The sequence below is a fragment of the Manacus candei genome, unplaced genomic scaffold, assembly GCF_025592945.1.
Source record: "Manacus candei isolate 608988 ecotype Guabito, Panama unplaced genomic scaffold, ASM2559294v1 h1tg000046l, whole genome shotgun sequence".
NCBI classification, from domain to species: domain Eukaryota; kingdom Metazoa; phylum Chordata; class Aves; order Passeriformes; family Pipridae; genus Manacus; species Manacus candei.
Genome location: NW_026138094.1, coordinates 10,171,556 through 10,193,709, shown reverse-complemented (window position 1 = coordinate 10,193,709; position 22,154 = coordinate 10,171,556). Strand labels below are relative to the sequence as shown.

The following is a 22,154-nucleotide window of genomic DNA, read 5'->3' as shown; positions in this document are numbered from 1 at the left end:
AAAAAGGGAAATACAGATTTTGCTGAAGTTCTCAGATGTCATGGCCACTTAATCAGTCACAAACAAATTCTCCAGGCTGTCGGGTTACCCAAGACAGCCACAGCCATGGCCTATGCCCACCTCACCACCCAGGGCAGGTAAGCCATAATATACTGAATCAGCTTCACTAAGAGCAAGCTCAGGTATGTCTAAGGATGGGTTAACTGTTCTGTGTTGGCAAAAAAATAAATAAAAAAGTTGTAAAGACAAAAACCTCATTAGCTGAAGTCATCTGCCAACTGTAATGACATCCTGGACACCTGTCAATGCAGAGCTGCAGAGACGGAGGAGGCTGTTTGATCCTAATCTCTTTCTTGCCAGTCTGGATCAGTTCTGTCTCTGATCTATCAGAGGCTTAAATGACCAGTGCAGTGGCCTGCTCTGCAGCCTGCAAGGCTGGAGATAAGTCTGCAAAAATACCCAGCTGACCCTGGAATGAGCTTTGCTTGGATTTGCTTGCAGGTGGTGATCAAAAATACCGTATGACAGCTACTTAATGTGAAAGAGATCCCTTCCACACAAAAGCACATCAGTGTGTGTTGCAAAACACAACTTGCTCAGCCTGGGATGCCAGAGATGCCGTATCCCATTCTTGACATGGGTTTCTTAGCCCAAGCTGCTAAGAAATAATTGAGAAGCAGTCTAGCATTACAGGAGTGAGAGGAGACCCTGACAGGCCAGAATGCCAACCCTGCAACGTGTCCATCTCACAGCATATCCCACACGCCTGCTGCTGCAAACAGCCAGCCAAGCCCATTCTGCCCCATCAGCTAGAGCCCTTGCAACCAGATGCAGAGTGGAACAGAGAAATTATGCTTTTATTGTGGCTCTGCTGGTCTGGGGAATGTAAAGTGATGAGCATTTGTGAGCCAGGTTTCTCTTTGAGAACCTCCTTCGACACTAAGGACAACCACTCTACCAAAGCCATGTGCATATTCAGAATTAACTCCCCAGAGAAGGGCAGAGGGAAATAGTGTGATAATAAAAGTTGATGACCAGTAGCACCTTGTGTCACAGCATTATGTTTGTTTGCCATGCTGAGTGATACTTCATCACCACATTTATGCACATCCCCCAGTGAATGTCCAAGTCCCTGTTGTCCTTCCTGGCATCAGGATTTGTGGCAACATATCTTTGATATCCTATGACCCACATAGCATTTGTTTACAGCACATGGTAAGGCAGCTTCCTTTTCTCCTCTTGAGAACTGAGGTTATTTCAACCTACTGCCACAAGAGATCTGCATTTGTTAACAGGCCAACTGTTCGTGCTGCTGAACAGAGATGTTCAATGGCCTTTTGTGCTTTTCTGTGATTTGGAAGCGTGTTAAGCCAAGGAAAAGCCACGGTGCATTTTTGCTGACCCTTGTGCACATCAGCAGTTCTGGTGCAGAAGTACGAGGACCATCTGGTGGGTGAATGTCCTCTTGCAGAGCAGGACTGACTGGCAACGGGTACAGAACTTGTGTGCGAGAAAATGGGGCTTTGTGACACGAGGAGAGGAACTTTCTGGCTTTCTATCACTGGAAATCTCTATAAAAGGAGCCTATTTTGTTCTCAAGATACGAAGCCAGCTACAACAGTCTGCTACAGGTACATGTTGTAAGACACAGGTATTGGCAAAACAGCTGGAGGGTGCCTGCTGATGGAAAGTCAGAGCAGTTTTTAAAGCAGTTCATGTTCAGCCCACAGGTTTTGTGAATATGCCTGAAGTTGACAGTTCATGATGAGAACTTCCAGGCTGCACCTGGATCTCTGTGAAACACACATGCTCCCTGATTGCCTTCCTGAGGAAGGCATCCCTTTTGGTACTTCATTTTCATTTTGCATGTTCATGAACATCAATAGGAAAATCTTGGCAGATATTTAATTCAAGGATATGAATGGGACAACATGCTTGTCTCCTCTGGATAAGCTGGAAATATTTCCCATCACCTATGGGCCATTGGTTTCTGGCACCCAGATGACTCTCCTCTGTCACATTCTGTACCTTGGGAGGTCTCATACAGTCCATATACATCTACTGAGAAAATCTGAGTAGTGGAAGTCTAAGATGGAGCACTCATGTGCTAGACAGAGAAAAAGATTTTCTGGATGTTGCACATCCACACCATACATACAGTTTCAGCCTGTTTCACCCTTCGTAATATTTGCAAGACTAAAGCAAATATTGCCAAGTGACCTAGATGTTGACAGTTTCTCTTACTGCCTCACACAAAAAGCAAATACACCCATCAGCTCTGGCGTGGATTCAAGAGAAGCCAGGGATGCCACATGCGTTGACATCCTGGCCACACGTGGTGATGGCAATAAATAATTGGTTTCAAATGCACGTGTTGCTTTCTTGATTAGTTGCTTTACTGTGGGATCTGCTGTATTGATTAATTTTAATCTACTTTGTAGGTTATTTAGATCTGAAATTGAGTAGAGTGCAGGGGATTAGGGAACTACTCTAATTTTAGGGTGTATACTGCATTTGATTAATTTTATAGCCTGTGTTGATAAAAGCTTTTATCCTAGTCTGCTATCAATTTAACTGTGTTTGTCAGTTTTTACTCCTGGGGTCCCACATAATTCAGTTTCATAAATTGATTTGATGGATGTTTTCTGATACTTCAATAAAGCCTTTTGGCAGAGATTTGCCTCTCCTTTGCTTTGCACGTACCTGGACAACAACCCTTGCTGAAGACAGAAATAGAATCGTATTAAATTAAAAAGATTATTGAAAAGAACAGGATGGCTGCAGCAGATGATTGTAAACAGTGTCCTTTGACAAAGCATGAAGTATAAAGCTGAAGTGGAAGAGAAAACTGTCCCAGGAGGATTAATGATAGTGTTTGCAGCCTACAAGTCCCCTTTCAGCCCTCCCTTTCTGCTCTGCCTAGCACCTGTCCTACAGGGCTGAATAGAGGGGGAGGCCACAGGTACAGTTCAAGCCCCTGCTGGGGCAAGCCAACACTGTCAGATCTTCAAAGGTCTGGCAGAGGCAGTAAGAGGCTGTGGAATAATAGAATGGTTTATGTTGGAAGTGGCTCAAACCACCACAGTGACCTTAAAGATAATCTAGTTCAAACCCCCTGCCATGGGCAGGGACACCTTCCACTAGACCAGGCTGCTCAAAGTCCCAGCCAATCTGGATATTATTTCTTAGCCCAGGCAGGAGGGGATGAAATGTCACCCCATGTGCAAGACACCTGCACACGCCTTATCCCCGTGGGATGGCAAAGGCAATTGTGGAGCTCGTCTCATTCTTTCATTGCTTTTATTTCTTGTTTCTGTGTGAACTGCTTGGAATCTGCAGATACAGACCCAGCAGGGCAGCAGGTGCAGGTACCACATGGGCTTCACTAGACGATTTCTTTGGTCTGGAGAATATTTATAGCAAATACGAAGTGAAATACGATGATTTGTGCCTGTCAGAAATTCACGTGAGGTTCTCAGCAGAGAAGTTCCCTTACCTGTTTTAAGGTCCTTTGAACATTAGTAACAGGAAATTTTTGTCCAGAATTAAAACCGGTATTTATATCAGTATTTATCCAGTGATATGTGTAAGGGGGAGTTTTGAGAGCTTGGTGTTAGCACAGCTTATCAGCACATGGAGGGGCCCTGTGAGTTGCAGAGGTGGACGTGCTAGATGTGCCCCATCAATTGAGCAACTAAAATGACATCTGCATGAGCAGCTGATAAGCACTGCCTCCCAGAATTGAGAAATCATCCTAAAGAGCTGTGATGAGTGGCTGGGGTACACGGTGGGTGACAGCTAGATGCAAGCCTGCACCCCTTCTTCTCCCACTAAAACCCCACAAACTTTCCACAGAGGGGTAGAAGAACCCAGGGAACTTTCTTTGAATTCATTAATATAATTTTGTAGGTCGTTAAATGTTTGTGCTTTGGGTGGGTTTTACTGCAGTTCACCATTCCAGGCTATCTCCTTTTCCAAGGGCGAACTCCAACGTCTGATGATTGTGACACACTAACAACTTTTACATTTTAACTGTGATATATATATAGTACATAGGAATGGTTTAACTTCTCCTGAAGGCTGCTTTCAGCCACAGTACCTAATTTTGCAGTAGAGGTTGTACTGCTCACAGGACTTTAGAGATGACATTGGTAGAGTTTGAAGAAGGAAAATGACATTAAAATCTCCTCAGGTGTAGCTGCTGTTATCTCAGCTACCAGGCACTGGCTTCCAACAAGCAAGGAGAGAAAGAAAACACCACACACTGTTGTCAGGCACACTAATGCTCAGTGTCTCAGTTTTGTAGCTGCTTGAATATGATGAAAACAAATCTTTAATAATTGCTGCTTCCATCATTGCACTGCACTATGTTTTCTATTCAATTGCAAGGACAGCTCATTTCCAGCAACTGGGAACAATGCACTCATATTGCTAATTCATGCCACTACACACAAATGTTCAGATTATGTTGTGCAGGACCAAATTCCAGTCTCATTCACGAGTGTAACTCGCACTTAAATCCAGTTTCCCTAACAAGAATCAGGGAGCCCTGCAGCAAAGTTTGTGACAAATTAAAACCTGAAAGAGGCAATAAAAGAACATCTGATATCTTTTATTATTTTTTATAGTGTTTGAAAAGCAGATTTTCAAACACTATTTTCAAACACTATTTTCAAACACTATTTTCAAACGTATGGCAGAGGGTGGAACCCTGGGGAACTAGTGTCAGAGATGATCTGAAGGCAAATGATTTCTCAGGAAGTTGGCATCCACAGAGTGCTGTACAAATTTTCCTTCTACTGTCTCCCTGTTTTGGTTTGTGGTGATATGTGGGTGCAGACAGGATATTTTGACATAGAGAATTTGGGGGTGGATAATAATTTAAAGATTAAAGTATAGTGCAGACTAATCTTGGGGAAAAGAGAGGTAAAAAGATGTGTTAAGTGCTACTGAGAGTAGCTCAAGTGGCTGATACAGCCTTTTCATGGCAGATACTTGGTGGCCTCTGGTCTTGGGGCACCAGGAGCCCTCCCACAGGCAAGGGAGACCTGGGTTCAAATCTAAACTGAGCCTTTGTTTGACCCGTGGCAGTCTGGGGAGCTGCCTACCCACCCTACAACCCTGTCTCCCTTTGCTAATTCCCTTCCTAAGACGCCACCAGCTCCTGGCACTCTGGGGATATGTAGGCAGCTGGAGAAGCCCACTCTGGCAGGGAATATTTCTGACACAAAAAAATTAAACCTTCTCTGCCTGTATTTTGATTTACCTTCTTTGTCTGAAAGGATCATAACACTTCTGATAAATGGGGCCCATCAGCTGATCCTCCTGCTTTGGTGCTAAGCTTCTACATTGTCTTTTCTCAGTATTTTCCATGCTAATTTCCTTCCCTCTTGGTTTAGAATATTATCACTATGGTAAATGCTCCTGGGAAGCCATGCTGGCACATGACCTTCACACCCTTCTGCTGAAAAGACTCCCCAAAAGCATTTCCAAACTATTTGCAAGAGCAGCACATATGAGACCATATCCGAGGGCATGTACACAGCTGATACAGACTCATCTGGGAGGTTGAGCCCTGTCTTTGGGGCTTCTGACCCCCACAATGTGATTGAGGGGGGCACCTACAGCAAGACTGGGGCTGTGTCAGCTCCAGGCATGGCAGCAGAAGACAGAGGTTGACTTGCCAGGCTGGAGTTGACAAGCAAGGAAATGTTCCATTGATGGACAACCAAGAAGGTAGAGCTAAAGATCTTGCTGTGTGTGTGTTATGGAAAATTTTAGACAGCTGTTATCTGTTACCACACTACCTTGCTCACGATTGCTTCAGATGGGATGAGGTAGGTTGGGCTGGGCTGGGCTGAGTTAGTCATTGTTTGGTTGGCGCTTTGTAAGGGATTGAGTTTCATCAAGAAGTGGCTTTTCACTAGATGGTGCTCTTAGCTGAGCCATTGCTGTGCCTGACCCCTCTTCTTGGTTCTGGGAACTTCCAAGTGATCTGCCTCATAAACCCCTTTTGTAGAGGTGACAGGAAGGCAAATGAAAAGCAGGGTCCCTGCTCTCATATGCCTTATCCTGTTGGAGCCATGCAAGAAAAACTACTGCTTTACATCTGGTTGTAAAGTGCTGGCACATCCCAGTCTCCAAAATGACCACAGTGCACAAGTGTTGAAACCATTTTTATTATTTCAGTTGCTTTAAACTGAATCAACAGTGCATATTTAGGAAGCTAATGCCAAGTTCACACACAGGGTTTTCAGCAGGTAATCTTCTGCACTGTAAACTGTGTTATTATTTCTGTTCTACCTAGAGAGAATATGGTGTATAGGAATTACCTGCAGCCTTTGCCCAGTGCTCTGGCCAGCAGCAAGGTCTCTTTGGAAAGTATTGTGTGAAGTACTTTTGGGGTGGTTGTCATGAGGTGAGGCTGATCAGCTGTGGTGGGGCAGGACACGCACGTTAAACTCAGCGCTGGCACTGCCTTTGTGGATATGATCATGTGGCCACTGCCAGGGCTGGTGGGATACACGTGTGTGCAGTAGGTGAAGCCAAGTGGGAATGTCGGGCCACCACATGCACACATTTCCAAAGAGCTTCCAACAAAAACTGAAACTGAAGGAAATTGACCGCCACAACAGATCATTCAATTTCATTCCGCGGGGCCTCCTCCAGCCCAGCCACAGGCGGACCACAGACCACATGAGCTCATTTGCTAATGGTGGGTTGCCATTTCCACTGTTTTTCTGGGGCAAGGCGTGGGAACGGTGTAGGAGATGTTTCTCCATCAAACCTACGTGCTGCACACAACCATAGTGGAGCTGGGAAAGAGGGGGAGGAACAGGATGAGTCGGTGGGCTGGGTTGGTGAGGCTCAAGAGGAGCTGCTGGGTTTGTGACAGGTACAGACATGCAGCAGATCTCGTTCACAGTTGGACAGCCTGGGCTCTGGACACTAGGACGGGGTTTAACTGCTGAAGAAACGGATGCCAGGAACCCATCCCCCTGGAACTCAGCATGTGGGAAAGCAGGATGATAGAATCACAGACTGGTTTGAGTTGGAAGGGACTCTAGAGATCATCCAGTTCCAACACTCCTGCCATGGGCAGGGACACCTTCCACTAGACCGGGCTGCTCAGAGCCCCATCTAACCTGGCCTTGCCCTTTTCCAGGCACGGAGCAACCCTCAGATCCCCCTCAGATAAAAACAAACCCGCAGCCTATGCTGCCCACGTCCTTTCCCGCCCGCAGCACAACGTTACACCCAACAGCTCCATCGCCCACAACGGCCGAGTAACCGGGAAAGGGGCGCACCGGAGGGCGAAGCCCCGAGGGGGGAGGCCCCGGGGGTTCCCCAGCCCTCCTGGGGAGGCAGGGCAGGCGCAGCTGGAGCTCATCCCCGAGCAGGAGCCGGCCGTGCCCGCTCCGCCCGCAGCTCCCCCGGCCCCGCACGGCCCCGCTCGGGCGGCGCATGCGGGGCGGGCGCGGGGCTGGAACGGGGCGGGCGCGGGGCGGGCGCGGGGCGGGCGCGGCGCCGGCTCAGGTTGCGAGGGCGGCAGCCCCCGGCCCTCCTCCCCTCCTTCCTGCCCGCCTCCCCGGGCGGAGAGCACCGGCCCGGCCGCCTCCTCCGCCCCCTCCCCGTCCCCGTCCCTCTCCCTTCCCACCCGGCCCCGCTGCCAGGGGCGAAGCCGCCCGCCGGGCCCCGCGGTGAGTTTGCCCCGCTGGAGTTGGGCGAAGGGGTGGGGGAAAGTTTGGGGAGGCCCCCGGATTGGGGGTGGGGGGGCGGAGGGGGTGGGCGCTCCCCGGGGACGGGGGTGTGCGGGAGCCCCCCCCCCCTTCCCGCGCCCTCGCACGCTTCCCCCGCCCTTCCTCCTCCTCCTCTTCCTCGGGGGGTTTTCTCCGCCGCAACTTCGCGTGGAGCCGCTCCGGGCGGCCCCTTGTCTCCGCGTGGCTTTATTCCCTTTCATTTTGCGTCTCGCATTAGTTTTCCATCTATTTGGTGTGTTTTCTCGCTCGGCTGCTCCCCGCCGCTATTGTCTGCGGGGCCGGGGCCGGGCGCGGTCCCCCCGCAGCCGGGCGGGGGTGGCGGCCCCGCTGCCGCGGGGACGGGTCGGGACGAGCCCCGGTGTGTGCCCCGGGTGTGTGCTCCGGCACACGCACCCGCCTGGCCCCCCTCCCCATTGGAATTACTGATACCCCGATCTGGAACCCCCTCCAGCCTCGCAGACGCAACTTTGTATCTCAGTTTATTTCACAGAAAGTCGTCGGGGATTCGTATCAAGAGCCCCCCCCGCAACACGCCGGTGTTGGTGCGTGTCACCTTTGGGGCTGAGTGGCCTTTGAAGTCGGTCAGAGGGTCATTGCCGTAGGGCCTGTTCCATGCGTTCACTCTATTGCCTGAAAATGTTTTTTTTTCTTCTCGAGTGCGGACATTTCTTCTGGAGCAAATGCATGAGTTTCTGGATGAGAACTGGGAAAGGGTAGTTCTTCTTAACCTGTGAACTGTTGGGGTTTATTAATCTACCTTCTATGACTGTGTTGTCCCTGCAAGTCATATAGAGGAGTTGGGATTTGGAGAGTTCGATTTTGCTGACCTCTGGAATTGGTTCTGCTCCAGTGTCCTTTACAGGGCTTCATGTTAGCTGGAGCTCAAAAGTGGAAAAAAAGTCATTTATACAAGTTTTTTTTCATTGAAGAGTCTGCTGTACCGATTCTGTTGTGGATGACCAGACGGGGACTTGATAAAGGGATTAGAAATCCTGCACTGCTGTAGCTCTCTGTAATCTTCGTCGGCCGTAAAACTTTAGGTACTCATGGAGATATGCGATGCAGTAGAAATATGTAAAGCATGTAGCTTCAGAGCTGAGTTTAGACAGTTGGTCTGAGATCCATGGATGTCTTGTGTACTGGGAGTTTTGGCTAATGTAATCTAATCAGTTTTAAAGGGCCAAGCTACCTTATTTCAGTTTGTGATGACTCTCCTCAGTCCCTTGCCGGGTGTGTTTTTCATGTTTTGCACGCCCTTGCCGAGCTATTGTGGAAAAGGGCGAACCAAGTTCCACATAGTTCCTGAAAGTTAAGGTACTAGTGATTCATTTATTACAGTGTTAGAGGAGGTGTATTTTTATACATAGATACCTTAGTAGTGGGAGCAGATTGACATTAACCTCATAACATCTGTGCCTGTGGATAGAAGCTGCTGTCTGCACTAGAGGAGCATCCACTCAGAAGGCGCTTGCTATGCTTTGGGACACTTCTATGGTGACAGTTTCTTGTTTGGGCACTTTAAGTTGGGTTTGTTTGCTTTTTTTTTTTTTTTCTTCCCCCAAGCCTGATAGCAGGGTAAGAGTGCATTAGGCAAGGTGAGGATCACCTGGGCATGTGTTTTCCCTTGGCATGAGTTCAAGTGCGTACCTGTCTTCCGCGTTCATGGGTTGAGCCTGTACGTCGCCTGTCTGTCCTTCCAGCACTGCCCGGTGCTGGGCAGACAGGCTGGCCTGGGGCTGTTGCTAGAAGGGCACGGATGTTGAGTTCTGCCAGGCAGACAGGTTTTGTAGGTAGCCTGAATGATGAGTCTCCCGCAGGTAGTGTGGATGAGCCGCGTTTCTTGACGGCGTTCCAGCCTTCATCTCTTGCCTGGCTCTGGTGGCCACAGGATGGCCGGCATAGCCCGAGAGGTGAGGACACGTGCTCGAAGTAACAGAGTCCAGCCAGGGACTGCAGCCAGAGAGAAAGGCAGGAGCTCGATGTTCAATGTTCGTGATTTACAGCTTTGCTGCATCAAAGGAGGAAAACATAGTTAAGAAGTCAAAGCTTCTCATAGGAATAGAGTTCTGCCAGGTACTGTCCGATGATGGATGTTTTTAAAACACAGACTGTGTAGGGAAGCTTTGAGACTCAGGCATATGCAGAACTTGCTACTAATCTCTCAGCAGGATATACTCGTGAGTAAGCCATGTTCTGGTCTAGGGTATGCTCCTGTGCTAAGAGGAGGATTAACTACTGTTAAAAGAATCTGGTTATTCCATCCGAAGCATGAATTAAGACAGTGGTCAATAAATTAGACTAGAGGAAAAAAACCTTGGTAGATTTGTTGGTAGTATGCACAGGCTCATGTGTTATAAAGGCAGTGGGTGCTTTCATATAGTTTTCTATTGGCATAATAAGTTTTAATAAATAGCTACTTAACAAAAAAATCATTAGTAGAAGCTGCTGGGCCTGCTGTACCTATCTCTTTTCCATGTCCTTTCCAGGACAGTGTATCAGTTTTCACTGCCTGGTATTTGATGGCCATCCACTCGCCAGTAAAACTGACCTTGAAGCAGCTTGGAAGCTTTTCTACTTATTACTGTAGCTGGTTATCTCTGCAATCTACTTGAGTGCTATTAAATGCTGTTTCTATAGGGGTTCCCCACACAGGCAATAAATAGCCTGAAGTCAGCTAAACCACACAGCTGATTAGTATGGAGGAACTGTTTGGTTTTGGCTTTGCTCTACTGGTGGAAGGTAGTGGTAAGAAATAAAAAACTTGAACAAAAGGCTAGATAGTCCAGGAGGCCATAAAGGCATGATGTGACCTCTCTGAGTGGTTGTGGGCCCATGTTTTACCGGTCTCCTGGACAGGCATTGGCAGTTGGTGTGGTTTCCAGCTGGAGGATAACTCCTATTTGCAGGCACATGAGAGGCTGGATGTGGAAAGCTGGGGTGGAAAGCACCTTGCAGTCTGCAGCTTGTGATTACTGGGTGCTGCTTGGTGCCAAGTGCTCATGTGCTTGCTTGCATTGATCACCTGTAGGACAGATAAAGGTAATGAATGACGTTGTGAGGCAGCTGATATCTCTGGGTGTGGACAGAGTTCTACTTTGCTGCTATGGGGTTTGCCAGGGGGGATATAATCCAGTTGGAAGCCTGATTCAGGGCTGTCATGTACCACCTGGACATTCACGGCCAGGGAGCACTGCACTTTTTCTAAACCAAAACTTGTTGTTAGGGTGTTAGATATAATGTGGTTTTTATGAATAGCTTAGTCATGCTTCACTTTTTTTCTCCTCTAAAACAGCTGTCAACAGTCTCGCTGTGGGGAGGGAATTGGCCACTCCTTGTACTTATTGAATAGTCAAACACTTCAGCCTGGCTTTGCACTTCTTAGTGACTTTTGGAAACAAAGCCGTGGATGTGGCACAATGGCTTCTTTTTATTTATTTATTTATTATGCCTGCCTTTCTCCCTTGTAAATGACCTTTATATAGGATCTAGAAGGCAAAGCACATCACTGGGAGTTAGCTGGTTAGTTACTTCAGTTAGTGATAAGAAAATATGATGGCAGTGCTCCAGGAAAAGCAGCTATGCTGGGAACTTGTTGCAGCAGTCAAGCTATACAGATCTTTTTCAGAACAATATATCCCTGTATACTTACGGTACTTTGTCACGGAAACAGGGTGACTCCTCTCTTTATGTCTACATGATAAATCTGCTGCGACGCCACAGATCCTGTAAACAGTTTATTGCCCTTCCAGAGATGGCTGGTGGAGATGTGCAATAGGTGAAACTTTCTCAGTGTCATTCTAAACTCGAACTGTAATTTTGTCCTCTCATCTCCTTTATGCTTTGGTGTAGGTAAGCAGCCTCTTCTAGTTCCCCAGCTGGGCCATGCTGGGGTTTGTGGGTCTGTTCAGCAAACCAGACTGGGAAATGGATCCCAGTTAAGAATACATGAATTTTTTTTCTATACAACTCATAGCTTGTATCAGTTCAGAAAAAAAGATCATTCTTCCCCTGCATCAGTTCCCTGACTTGTGTTCCACAAGCAGCTGCTGTAGCAAAGGCTCAAGTGCTTCCACCAGGAGAAACAGCCTTGGAAGTGCTTTTTCGATTGCAAAGTTATTTGACTGTGGTGCCCATCCCTGTTTTATAGCATGTGAAGATGACATGGAAGATAGATGTGTTCTTAAGATAAACCGGTGAGTTAAAAGTCAAAATGTTTTCTCTTTAAGTTCCCTAAGACTGCAATTATTTCTATCGAGAGTGAATACACTTCTCTGCAAAGTTCTGCCATTTAATTTTTTTTTTTAAATTTTCTTTATAACCAGTTTAGGTAGGCTGCTACATTGCTGAGGAACAAGGGAAGAAAGTGTAATCACAAATATTTTTAAGTAGTCAACTTAAAAAGTATGCAGTGTGATATCTTCCAAAATGTAAGCTTTAATCCTGTTGTATCTGTAATGTATCGAGTGTTGTGACATGGTCAGGCAGTCTAACAAGGCTATCTTTTTATATATGTATATATATATATATAAATTAAAAAAACGCAAACCTAAAAATCATGTGCCAAGGAGTTTATTGGGTGACTTTTATTATGGGTGAGAAAAAGCTTAATTCTTTGCTGGCGTAGCAATGTAGTTCTCACAGTCCAAATGCTGAACTATAACAAAGGCACGTTGGGACCTTCCCAAATAATTGCACATGAGATTGGAGAAAGCATGAGGACAAAATACCCCTCAGACTACTCTCAGCACCTTGTACAGCACTTGTGTTGAGGACTTGAAATACAGTATATTCCAAGCATGGTTTTGGTGTGAAGTTGGGTTTGATGCCTCTGGGCAGCCTCCTGTGGGGTCCTGCAAGGACTGCTGGTGGTGTGGGCCTTGTGGGCTTCCACGGTTCATGGAGGGCCTTGTTTCTGGCCTTGGCTGCAGCATCCAGAATGGTACTTTTTCAGGGGTGAACTTGTAATTCTGTAGCAGTGGTTCATTTGACAAAGTTAATTCTTCTGGACTACTTGTATTTTTCTTGACTGTCCTCTTCATAAAGACTGGGAATTCGCTTTTATATTTCTTCAAAGTGATCCAATCTCTTCAGTCAAATTTTTTTTTTTTTTGGTGATTCCATAAGTTCTTAATAATAAATAATATTCCCATTTGGCTGCTCTTGTCTTTCCAAAATGGGTGATAATTTTTTAATTAGTCATTGTGGCAACTGAACTGTCACAGTTTTCTTGTAGATTTGATCCTTGCATGAGGTCACCTTTGATTTCCTTGAAAATTATGACCTAGTGACTGATTGCTTGTTGGATCCTGTGTAGTTGCTCTCTTGGGATACTATTTAAAATTTATGAACACAGGTAGTTGCAAGTGATCCATTGCATCTTGTTTCAAGCACTTGTAAAATTTTCTGATAGACTATGCAAAATGTTTAGCATTTGCCAGAGTAGCTTCTGACTGCTTCTAGTCTCTGTTGGTGTATTTTCTTGACTACATTGAGGTGACTGATCTATGTTTCACAGAAGTCACTACCCTTTAGTCTTGTTGCTGAACTGTTTGTAACTTAATGTTACATTTGCAAAATACATGGTGAGACATGTCCCCAAATTGTTTTTTAATGTGAGATGTTATTTGCAGTGTGACAGCACCACTGAGATTAGCCTGATGCAGTGTAAAAGGAAGGATTTAAGGATTTTCTTCTGTAGCAGCTACTTTAGGTTTTCTTTCTGAGTGCAAGGGAAAAGAAAATAAGTGCTGAATTACTTATTTAATTATGAGGCTGAATTTTGGTGAGATGTTTTCTCTGTGAGCATGATTTAAGGTGATCATCTTAAAGCAGAAGGATATAAGTCACTTGATGATGATGTTCAGAACTGTGTTAAAAATGCCCGATATGTCATGTTTGAGTCCTCTGTGCTTTTTATCACCCGTGAATAATGAATTGGAGCAGTAAGTTATGTTAAAATCTGTGACATACTTTGTAGCTTCAGTCTAAACCGTATCTGAGGTTTCTGGCAAAGTTACTTGGGAAAGTAAATCTTTTTCCCAACGTGCCTCTGCCCTCAGTGGTGTAACTGTTCTGTAAGTCTGAGTGCTGCAGTTAATAAAACCATTACAAACAAGGATTTTGGCACGGAGCAGTTGTTCTAAACCAGAGTGTCTTCAGACTCAAACTACTGACTCACCCATTCTTTTTCCATGGATTAACACACCTGGCATGTGTCACACATGGATACTGGCCGACCTGTTGTGTTCTTGTAGGTATCCTTCTTTTCTGCTTAGGGAAAACCAAAGTGGGAGTAGGAGTTTGCAGGGCAACCTCCTGCAGTTAAAACCGTCCTGATGGAAACCAATGCTGGGAATGGATTTGTCCAAAGACTCCTTTTTCCATGTCCCTGATGCTGCTCTGTCCCTGCCATGTATTAGGGGAGCACAGAGCAGCTGTTTGTGTGAAGTCTCTCCTTTCAGGGCAGCCATACAAAAAGCTGTGCTGGGTCATGCTGTGGGCTCTCCAGCCTCGTTTCCTGCCCCATGGTGTTGATTGTGGGTCCTGGGGAGGTATGAGAGCAAGGCAAGTGGTCCACACGAGTGACTGTGAGCACGGTGGGGTTCAATACCAGGATGTGTGGCACATTTGGGTTCCCAGCACGTGTGGCTATCAACATCCAGCCAAATCTTGGAATTTGCTGTCAATAGGGAAAGAGGGAAAATAGGGGATGCTGAGGTGTGAGATTGCTGTAGGGAATGAGTCTTGCTTGCTTTATGCACTGGTTTCCCTCCTGAGTTTCCTTTGGGATGCTGAAGCCTTTGGTCCTGTAATAGCAGTGGGACAATGAGTACTCAGATGGAGGAAACAGGTGTTAAAGGAAGGGGGGAAGTGATTTATTTTTTTGGGGGGGAAGGGGAGACAGGATGGCCAGATTTGACCCTTATACAGAGTTATTTCTTTTGCCTCATTAGTTTCTGCACAGGATGCTTCCTGATTGCTGGACCCACAAGTAAGATGGCAGCAAAACTGGGACTTATCCTTTTTTTGAGTTGATATAACTTAGTGAGCCAGCTGAGTGAGGTTTACGTGATGTACCTCTGATGTTATGTGGTGGGTTTTGTTGTTTTGTTCCCTGTTACCATAAATCTTTCAGCACTGTAGGAAGGCTGCGGTGCTGACAACACTGGACATCTTCAAGTCTGAACTTTGTACTGGGGAGAGCTGGTTTTTTAATTGTTTTAAAACCAAACTGGAGATGAATGAGTTTATGTGTGACCTAGATTAAAACAGTTTCTGAGTCTGATCTGAAGGTCTTTGGGTTGCTGCAGAGGGTGATTCTGGAGATTAAAGTAAAACACTGGCTCACGTGCTGTGTAGCAGATGTGTTTGCATCTGTAGCTGAAAGACTTCCCATCCAGGGAGTAATGACAACACTCCATTTTAGTGGGGTTTCCAGCCTGTGCAGGAGCTTCTCTTGAACATGGGAGTCAGTTTTTCCATCACTGAGTGTTTTGCAGCCACTCCACCCATTTTTATGGTGAGTGATCATCGTCTAAGAGCACAGTGGAACACAAGAGGTGGTGAGCAAACCTTTTGTTGCATTAAATGTAAATGTTTATAGTTTCTCTTCTCCTAGCAGCTGCAGAGAAGGTAGGTTGTCTCAGCTGGGTAGAGAAATAAAAGACTAAACCCCTTTTATATGTGCTGTCGTAAAAGACAGTCTTTTGTAATAAACATTCATTTCACAAGGTCTGGGTGTCTCTTTTCATTTTTGTGTGATTCAAGGTGAAACATTGCTGCATATGCTTGTTAACTGCAAGTTTTTCTATATTAAATAATGCAGATGCCAACAGGAAAACAAATATACATGTTTTTCCTCAGGCCCACTGTGACAGGATGCTGAGGGTTATGTTGGTACCCACCACGTGGTTGTGTTTATGTGCTGGTGGCTCCTGCTGTCTTGGTCACAGGAGCATGAATCTGCTTGTGCAGTGAGGGCTTGGGAGTCTCCAAAGCCTGGAGCTGCTTTTCCAACCTGTCCAGAGCTATTAAATAATTTTGGAAGAGTGTTTTGGTTATGTAACCTGAAGAAGGGTGTGTGTAGCATGGAGGATGAGATCTGAGCACTTAGCTAGTTTAAAAGTGATTTTAACTGGCCTAAAAGTATGTTCCGGAGCGGGTGCCTTCCTTGTTTCTAACATGCTAGCAGGGAGTGAGGTGGTGGGAGCAGATTTCTTGAGTGAGTTGTTCCACAGTTAAAACAGGGCTTTGATCCCTGTTTTCATGAGTAGTATATTACGCTAGAAAAAGAATAACTCATTGCTTGAAGAGCTTACAAGTTAAAACTGTGGATAATAAATATACTTGCATGGCTATTAAGAGGATTAATTGTTTGTGAAGTGCATCAAAAGTGGGAAAGTTAAAGAAGTACTTAAGTGGTAACTGGCTGTATGTCACATAGGTCTCAGAAATTTGCTTCTCCCTCCTTCCAGTCAGTTTACAAACTGTGTTTGTTGATTGGCATGAACTTTACCTGTTGGTCCCATGTTTTTATGTGTTTTGGGAATTTTAGCAAGGTACTTCTTCAGATATGCCATCTGAAGAGAAAACATTTTACCACCTGAGAGGTAAATTATAAAAGTGACATGTTTCCTTCTGCAGCTGGAATTGGCTCTATTTAAACCACGGGGTTTAGTGCTTAGACCTCCCTGGTTTTTCCTTTATCAGATTAGCTGGGATTTTGGCAGGACTTTGTGCTGCTTTTTCTTAGCCAATCCACTTGCATGTGAGTGTTCAGTAACTTTCTTGCTTTATAATCTCAAAGTTCAGAAGTCATCGGGTTGTTTGAGACTAATAAGAGATCCTATCCCAGCAACAGCTTATGGAGGGTGGAGAAAAGGAAAACACTTGACTAAGTGGAGAGCAAGTTTTGAAATGAAAATTCAAAACTACTTGAAGAGGATGGAGGACCTGTGGCAAAGAAAGTGCTTGAAATTGTGTATGTCTTCCTGAAACTGCAAAACATGAGTGTGCTTTTTTTACCCTTTTTTTACTGAATTGTTTGCAGGACCTATCCTCTCTGTGGTATCTGTTAATACATGTTATGTATGTATATATATATATATATACATATATGATAGATGGCAGATAAATAGCAAAGAGTTACTTTACAGTTGCATTATATAAAGATTGAGCATTTGAAATGCCTAAAATGCATAAAACTTATCAAGTGGGTGTAAACTGATAAAGTTTTTCATGCTCTGCTTGGAAGAGTCTTCATTTTTTTCCCCACTCTCCAGGGACTAATTTGTAAAATCTTTGCCAGTTTTGACAGTAAACCTAGTCTGATCAGTGCTTCTGATAAAAATTAGGATAATTCTGTTTGCATAAATACCTGTGTGTATTTATGCCTTGGGCTTGTGATATTTCAGCCCCAAGAGAAACTTAGGCCATTTTGGAGGAAATGTACTTTAAGCCTTGTTAATTTTTTTTCTTTGGATAGGTCCATCACTTGGTGTTTGCAGTGAAAGAAATAAATTGTTTTCTTTGTAGGAATTTTTTTGACTCTTAGGTGAGTCTGGATCTGAGCCACCGGATGCCGTGAGGATGAAGAAGGAGAGTTGGTTTAGCATTAGATGGAAGCTGGGATGAGGAGCAGGAGATGGTGTGGTGTGGTTGTGTTAACGTGGCTAGAATGCTCAGCAGAACAACATTTGAAACTTCAGTACAAGAGATATACGACTCTGTCCAGCTGGGACCTTGCTGCTTCTGGCTGGTTTGCAAAAAAAATGCCCATGATGGGGAGGAGAGAAAGCTGTTGGGATGCTGCTAGATGAAAGCCTAGCAGCCATGGGGAATTTAGGAATACGCCCGAGCTGGGGAATGCAGTGCCGAGCTCTGGGAGTGTGCCTTCCAGCCAGGGAGAGTTGCAGGGTGGTGATGGCATGGACCACCCTGCATGTTGGGAACTAATTGTCACCTCTGCTTCTTGCTCAGCCTCAGTGTTGGTGAGCAGTGCCTCATTCGACAGCAGCCTTTTGGCTGTGCCCTGGGAACTAAGCAGTGTCCTGCTTGTACCTTCTCTGTGACTTCAGCAAACTTCAATTCAGTGCTTAGTGATGCTCAGCTCCTAGTGCTGTGATGTGCCAGGTTCTGGGTGTAGCTGCCTTGGTCAATGTCCTTGTCCTGGACAAGGATCAGAACAGACATTGCTTTCTGTTTACCTCTTTAAATTACACATGTCAGCTCCCTGATATCTTTTATTCAGAAAATAAATCTTGTCTGATACATTCAACCCAGAAAAGTGCTTATATATCCAGCAGCCAGGAAATTGAATGAGTCCTGATCTATTCTTAATTTCTTGTGTTTCCTGTGGTTTTATTGTTTGTGTTACCAGCCCTAATATTTACATACTTTTGAATGAGCTTTTCTTTTTTTGGAATATACTGCTTTGTTTGTATGCCTTGCAGAACAGGTTCTTCCATTTTTTTCCCTAATAACCAAACAACTTACTTTCTCAAAGGAGTAGGAGAAAAAAAAAAGGAAGATTATAGGAAACACCAAAGGGGGGTATCTAAGAATAGAATTTTTTTTTTTTTGCTGATGATATGCTAAGACTCATTCAAAACTTGCATCTACCCTTCCAAATGTCCTTGGGCTCTTTTAGAGCTTTTTAAAACTTCTTGCATGTAAAATTAAGTGCCTGTGGGTGCTTGATCTGAATAGCAGATGCATTTATAGTTGACATTTTAAATGCAAAGGTGATTCTATGAAAAATGCTTGTAAGAACAAAGCTGGAGTTCCCACTGAAACCCCAAGACATAGGAGGACAAGGTGGTGGAGTCTGCTGTGTTAATTTTTATAAGTAATGCGGTGAGTGTTGTCCATCTGTATCTCTGGAATCTGATGTAGTCTTTTTTTTCTGCAAAGTAAAGAAGATTTCAGAGTTACATTCCCTATCTTTGTTCTGGATACGGAGGAGGAGTAGAGCTGATGTTCTTCCAGTGGTCTGTCTCTTGGTACATTAGCTGGCTGCCTTTTCCAAGGATATTTGCTTTCCTTTAATAATCCTTTAGGAACTAACTTGAAATTGAAATTTTTTTTTAAAAATAAAGTGTTCCTCAAAGAATTTATGATCAGTCGTCATTTGTGGGTATTACTGTTCTGTGTTGAATTTCCAACTACTCTTCAAATATATAATTCTTTCAAAAAGTAAGACAGAACTTCAGGACTTTTCCTTTCAAATCTGTTCTGCCTGCCATGAAATAAAACCTATTTGCACGTTGATGAATAGTGGCTGGGAAGCCTGTCTGGTTCTGCAACAGGATCCATAAATAGCATTAGTGTCTGGTTTACTTTGGGAAGGAAGGTGTCCCATTGTGGCAGTGGCAGGAGGGCAGTCTTGCACTCACTCCCAGTAAAGTTGCCCTGTCTGGGCAACGTTCACCAGCACGAAACTTTGAGAAACACGATACAGTGTGTGTGCTGAGATACAGAACCCCTTTGAAAGCTCAAGCAAGTACTGACATTAATAGAAATGGCTAATACTGGCCTTTTTATTTTCTCTCTGCCTCTGCTGTGGGCTCATAGAGAACTTTGAGGGTTCATAATGCTGGTGTGAAAAAATGCTTTCCCCATCACCCTTCCTATCTCTTGCTGCAGGGAGCACCTTGGACGTGCAGAGCACGTTGTTGCATGTGGTCCATGTATAATGCTCCAGTGTGTTTGGGTGGATGGGACCAAGCTTGGAGTAGCTGTTCTGGTTGCCAGACTGGATCTGGCAGCTAATTCTGAAACCTGTTGGGTCTCAGGATTGAGGTTTGGATGAGTGCCCCTGAAATGTACCCTTCCAACCATTTGTAAGGATATTTTCAGGTTTGGTCTTTGGAGTGTTTGGACTGTGGAACAGTTGCTAAAGGAGAAACTGTCTTCTGTGCTAGATTAAGAATCAGTTTATTCTGGAAAATGGAAAGAAAAAGTCCAGGTGGTTCAAGGATAGCACAGTTAACCATCTCTGGTACCCCAGAAGCAATCATGTGCAAAAGGGGAATGGCAAGTAATTAGCTGGAAACAGATGAGGCTTGGGGTGCTGGCATCCTGGTTGGATGGCAGTGGGCAAAATGGAACCACACTAAGTTTCAGAACTGAAATTAAAAAAAAGTTTAATTTTTGCTCCCTTAATGAAGGCGATGGTAAAACGCTCCCTCGCAGCGTGGTATTTTCCTTTTCTAAACTGCTCGTGGCATGGTTATTGCTGGATGTTGTGAAATGTAAATAACGCCAAGGTAGTGAACTCGGCATTCCCAGCTCCTTGGCAGTGTTTGTGAATGAAAACATCTGTCCGAGTCCTCTCTGGTTCTCTTCCCTCGCACAGCTGCCCGCTTTGAGCGCGACTCAGTGTGGGGCCATACGGGCTGCAAAGTCCTGGAAACCCTCTCCTTAATTTTTCAGTGTGGACACCACACAAAATGGAGGAAAATCTAGAGGGTAAAATGTGTGATTAATTTTTTTTTACCTTTGTTAGCATTGTAGTGCAAGTTGTTAAGATATCTGGTGTTCCGGTGCCAGGCTGCGACACGGGACAGACCTGATCTCGTGCTCTTGGCACAATCCGGCTCTTTCTCCTGGTCTTTCTTGGATTCACTCTCTGGGATTTCATTCTCAAATCACAACCCTCCACTTGGCAAATGCATAACTATTCCCTGTCTCTCCTATTCAGATTATACAAATAGGCTCTGACAGGGTATAAACTTCACTGGAAAGGCCGTGTTGGTTTGTGGGCCAGGGGATGGGTGATAAGAGTTAAACTGTTTTTTACATGAAATCACCTCTTAAAGAGGAGTGGGAGCAAGGGGGACAACATGAAACTGCACCAGCAAGTGCAGAGGGAGAGTAGGAAACCACCCTGGTAATTCACTTGGTGCTTTTTCTGAGCTTGGGTGAGAGATCTCAGTAGCTTTTTACTAACAGGGCTTTTTAAAAAAAAACAAACAATGAAAAACCAAACAAAACCCCAAAACTAAGCAACCGTGCAAATAATGCAGGAAATACATAATGAATGTTTCATGATTGGGAAGAGATAGTAACTGGGGCTTCAGAGCTTGAGATCACCTACAGGATGTAAATACCGTGTGGGTAGGTGTTGTGTGCCAGCTTTAGTGACAGTTTTAACTTTGAAGCAGACTTTGTAAACTTTAGACGGTGCTTTAAAGTTGTTTTCATTTAAGCTAGAGAAATTGTTATGAATTTTGTTTTGATGGCGGAACTTGAAATTGAGATGTTGGCTTTACAAGGTGTTTTTGTTTTTCTGCTTGCAATTTTCATCATAAATTGGGAAAAATGGACAGGAGAGGGAATGGGATGGTCTTGCTTCTTTTTAAATGTAGAAATATCAACTTTTTTTCTCTCTTCTCCCACACCTTGTGTGTGGTAAAAAAGGAATGTCAGTTTTTAAACAGATTAAATATCCTTCTAGCATATAGCATTGGTTTGAAGTGAGATTGCGTGTCCAGGCTTCAGTGGGTTAGGGATATATTAGGTGAATTAATACAACCGTCTGTGATGCATTTATGAAAATTCTTTTGCATGTTTTTAAAGCTTTCAGTGTTTTTTTTTCCCTTTGCTGTCAATATGTAAAAAATTATTTCTCCAAGGGAAACCTTAACTGTGCTAGCCAGGGAGTAATTCTACATGCAATATATCCTGTTCTGAAAAAAAGTGGGTTATTCTTAACATAAATTACATACTCAGAATTAAGTAAGATTAAAATTACAGTGAAGACAGGCTAATAAGGGTTTTACTCTGCTGAGGAATTTGACTTAAAGCCTGCATGGGAGCCTGAAGTTGAATTCAAGCTGCCAATTCAGCTGAAGTGTAAAATGCCTCCCAGTCTCAACTGGAGTAAGCTAATGCAGAGTTTTAACTCAATTACATTTACCCCTCTCCTTTTCATTGGACAGATTTATGAAGAATTATTCTGATATTTTTATTTTCCTCTCTGAGTTGTTCCAAGAGCTAATACAAAGCATCAGTGCACAATGGAGGGGTAGACAGCAGAACACTTCTGCAATCTCTAGTGTCTCTTCAGGATTTCCAGCTCTGTAAATAATTGCTCAAGGCAAAGGTACACTAATATTATTTGATGAACAGGAAGTCTACAAATAGCTGTGGTATTTTGCCATAATTACATTTGCAGTGGTGCAGGTGTTGAGCCTTACCCATAGCCAGGAAGACCAGTGCTTCAGATAGATGGATTTGTAAGACCATGTGGATAAGGAGCTGGAGTGTAGGTTTGAAGGGAAGTACATCAGCAAAGTTGGATTTAAATGTTTAAAAAATAAAAAAAGTTTCAGGAGGTGTGTTGCTGATGGCATTGCTGCAGTGGCTTGGCTTTGTAACAGCCAAACAAAACCA

The 22,154-nt window shown here is 44.5% G+C and overlaps 1 protein-coding gene across 1 annotated transcript in view; it reads left to right on the top strand.

Moving 5' to 3' along the window:
* Positions 1–7,497: 7,497 nt before the first annotated feature.
* LOC127475180 (A-kinase anchor protein 13-like) overlaps positions 7,498–22,154 on the top strand; it is a 120,385-nt gene continuing 105,728 nt past the window's right edge. The window contains exon 1 of the mRNA XM_051796684.1: positions 7,498–7,700. The gene's annotated coding sequence lies outside the window, so the exon portion shown is untranslated. The remainder of the gene's footprint in view (positions 7,701–22,154) is intronic.